The sequence below is a fragment of the Lucilia cuprina genome, chromosome 5 (assembly GCF_022045245.1).
Source record: "Lucilia cuprina isolate Lc7/37 chromosome 5, ASM2204524v1, whole genome shotgun sequence".
Lineage (NCBI taxonomy): Eukaryota > Metazoa > Arthropoda > Insecta > Diptera > Calliphoridae > Lucilia > Lucilia cuprina.
The window spans coordinates 13095981-13100137 of record NC_060953.1 but is presented as its reverse complement, the minus strand read 5'-3'; the positions used below and the strand labels follow the sequence as shown (position 1 = coordinate 13100137).

Below are 4157 nucleotides of genomic sequence, written 5' to 3'. Positions count from 1 at the left end.
GACTATAGACTAGACTATAGACTAGACTATAGACTAGACTATAGACTAGACTATAGACTAGACTATAGACTAGACTATAGACTAGACTATAGACTAGACTAAAAACTACACAAGACTATTGACTAGACTATAGACTATACTATATACTAAACTACACTATAGATTAATCTATAGACTAAACAATATTTCTTTTAAGGTTTTAACATTTTCTATAAAAAACCTTAAATGATTTAAAAATTAATTAAATATTTTCCAAAGAAATATATGTATAAAAAGATCTAACATCCATTTAAATACTTTTATGTAAATGTTTATTTAATATTACTTAAACATATACATAATTTTATTGTAGTTAAACACATCTTAATACATTTGTATACACATTTGATGTGTAATATTTTCTTAATATTACCATTTATAAAATATTTATTGGCAAAATTATTCTCTTGCAGTTTTTGCTCATTTCGTTAAATTTCCAGCCAAAAACGAAAATAATACAATATTAATGTTACTAATGTTGTATGTTGAAAATATATTTTGCTTTTTTTAAAGAAACAATTTCTTTTCATATGTATTTATATACACAGTTATATTCCAAACAGATGATGATGTACTTCTTAAAACCTCACTCCATTATAGTTGCAGCACAAAAGTGGAAATAATATATTCAAAGTTTACTAGATTTGCTTACATTTTCTCTTAAATTCCCTTTGTCGTTTAGTGGAAGTTGCTCGGAAGGTTTAGTGTAGTATTTTCAAATCAAATAAACCCACCAGCTGGTTGTTTCTACTCGCATGTTACGAAAATATATATGTAGCTAAAAAATTATTTCACTTGTACCTGCAATTTGGCTGCAACAGTTTTTAGCATAGCAACCTGTACTTAGTGTGCTTTTACTACTACGAGTATTTGTAAGCGATGCACTTTTTCAAATTTAACTACAAAGTTTTGGTTTCCTTTTTACGAGGGTAGTTAAAACGAAAACAAAATCAGAACATACGGGATTACAATCTGAATTGTACTCTGGACTATATTCTTTAGTCAGATATATTTCAGATTATAATCAATTTTTGTTGAAGCTTTTTTCTCGAAGAGATCTAGGGTTTTGCTATACTTCTGTTCTAATTCTGTTCTAGTTCTGTTCTAGTTCTGTTCTAGTTCTGTTCTAGTTCTGTTCTAGTTCTGTTCTAGTTCTGTTCTAGTTCTGTTCTAGTTCTGTTCTAGTTCTGTTCTACTTCTGTTCTACTTCTGTTCTAGTTCTGTTCTAGTTCTGTTCTAGTTCTGTTCTAGTTCTGTTCTAGTTCTGTTCTGTTCTAGTTCTGTTCTAGTTCTGTTCTAGTTCTGTTCTAGTTCTGTTCTAGTTCTGTTCTAGTTCTGTTCTAGTTCTGTTCTAGTTCTGTTCTAGTTCTGTTCTAGTTCTGTTCTAGTTCTGTTCTAGTTCTGTTCTAGTTCTGTTCTAGTTCTGTTCTAGTTCTGTTCTAGTTCTGTTCTAGTTCTGTTCTAGTTCTGTTCTAGTTCTGTTCTATTTCTTTTATAGATCTGATCTAGTTCTTTTCTAGTTCTGTTCTTGTTCTATTCTAGTTCTGTTCTGGTTCTGTTCTAGTTTTATTTCTTTTATAGATCTGATCTAGTTCTTTTCTAGTTCTGTTCTTGTTCTATTCTATTTATATTCAAGTTCAGTTCCAATTAATTTTTTTTACAACTAACAACCCTCGATTGGTTTTTAATCCTTCCCTATCCGTCCTTTCCATCCACTTATTGCACTTTTAGAAATTCAACTTCCGTAACCGTTTCTTTTTTCACGATCCTTTTAGAAAATTTATGCACAATGTTCTATTGTTTATGTGTGTCGTTGACGTTGTAAGTGATGGCATCTATTTGTATGTGTATGTAAATGAGTTAGTATAATACAACGACACAAACAAGATTCTGGTATCTGTGTATGATGCTTGTTCTACTTCACAAAAATGTTTTTTCTTGTATTTACAGCGGGAAAATTTTATTTTAAGCAATCAAATGTATAGCTTGTTGATGCTTTATTTTTTTTCTTTTCTGTGAAAATTTTTTATTTTGTGCATATTATTTTGTTGTAATTTCTATACAAATTTCCTTGTAGTCCTTTATCTTGACTCTTTAGAAACACATGAACACTATTGTTATTTCAGGCATATTTTGCTTACAGTAAAAGTGACTAAGATCGAGCAAACTTTGTATGGTAGATAACGTTTCGACTTTTAAAATTAGCAGTTTGATTAAGTTCATTCCTTAGCTACTTGCCAGTTTCCTTTCTTTAGTGATATTGTTCTATTGTTTTGCCAGTTTGCATGGCAAATTATGTGCCTCAAATGTTTGAGTGAAAACAAATGTAAGAGTGTGTATGTGTGTTCTTTTTTTTTTGTATTAACATTAGTAAGTGCTTTTGTGTAAGTGCATGCAAGTAGTAATTGTTGTTGGTAGTTTTTAGTAATATTACAAGTATCAGCATTTGTTTAAGTTGGCTTAAGTATTTTTTACTTAATGCTAAATATTTTTATACCTGTTTAACTTTAACAAAATGCTAAAGAGTTTTTATGAAAAAAACAGAGATATTAAAAAAGTAGAGCTTAAAGATTGAATGGTTTATTTAAATGAAAAAGTTGAAATTTTTTATTGGTGCACATTTGCAAATGAAATCAATTGTTATGAAGTTTGAAGTTTGTTTAAAAAAAAATTGCAGACATTATCAACATAATTTGATAATTTTTTAGTAATTGTTATATAAAACAAGTATAAATGTATTGTCGAGCATGGCCGATCACATAATACTCTACACTAGTCAATAAGTTAAAAATTTGTATCACTTTTTAATAATAAAGCATTTAATTTGTTTTTAACATAATTACGGAATATTTTTACTTATTGTTGACAAAAAAAGAGATTTTTACAACAGAGCTATGAACCTATTCTTCTAAATTTTCGAAGAAGAATTTACGTCTACTTCAAATTTATTTATGTAAAATGTATTAGCTTTATTTGTAATTATAAGTGAATTTTGACCTTGAAGTAATTTTCTGAAGGGAGTTTGTATGGGGGCTATGTCCAAATGAAGCCCAATCCTTACAAAAATCGATAGTGCCGTTTAAAGTTCTATAAAACAAATTTTTGCTGACATAATAAAATATTGAATATAAAGACCTATTGGTCCTATATGGTTGTATGGGGCTAGGTATAATCAAGGATCGTTTTCAACCATTTTCGTCCCTGGACATCTAATTATCTTGAAAATTGTGATCATTAGCTTTACATGGATAGAGCAAGACAGAAGGTAGTAGCTAAATCGACTCCGAAACTGATTCTGAGTCGTTTGGTAAACTTTAAGGTGGGTGTAGGACCAATATATTTGGGTGTTATAAACATCAGCACAAACAAATAATACCCTTCTTACAATAGTGGTGTAGGGTATAAAAATTACAAAAATATTAACGGGGATCTTAAAGTCTTTTTAAATTTTGAATAAAGTATAATTTTTTATTACTCATACGCCACCATGTATGAAAAACATATAAACATACAAGGGTATAGTCTAGTGCTGTTCTGTTCTAGTTATGTTTTAGTACTGTTCTAGTTCTGTTTTAGTTCTGTTCTAGTTCTGTTCTAGATCTGTTTTAGTTCTGTTCTAGTTCTGTTCTAGTTCTGTTCTAGTTCTGTTCTAGTTCTGTTTTAGTTCTGTTCTAGTTCTGTTCTACTTCTGTTCTACTTCTGTTCAAGTTCTGTTCTAGTTCTGTTCTACTTCTGTTCTACTTCTGTTCAAGTTCTGTTCTAGTTCTGTTCTAGTTCTGTTCTAGTTCTGTTCTAGTTCTGTTTTAGTTCTGTTCTAGTTCTGTTCTACTTCTGTTCTACTTCTGTTCTACTTCTGTTCAAGTTCTGTTCTAGTTCTGTTCTAGTTCTGTTCTACTTCTGTTCTACTTCTGTTCAAGTTCTGTTCTAGTTCTGTTCTAGTTCTGTTTTAGTTCTGTTCTAGTTCTGTTCTACTTCTGTTCTACTTCTGTTCTAGTTCCACTTCTGTTCTAGTTCTACTTCTGTTCAAGTTCTGTTCTAGTTCTGTTCTAGTTCTGTTCTAGTTCTGTTCTAGTTCTGTTCTAGTTCTGTTCTAGTTCTGTTCTAGTTCTGTTCTAGTT

The 4157-nt window shown here is 29.9% G+C and overlaps 1 protein-coding gene across 3 annotated transcripts in view; it reads left to right on the top strand.

The window, feature by feature from the left end:
* LOC111681024 (flocculation protein FLO11-like) overlaps positions 1-4157 on the top strand; it is a 200686-nt gene that overhangs the window by 187755 nt on the left and 8774 nt on the right. The gene's annotated exons all lie outside the window — the stretch shown is intronic.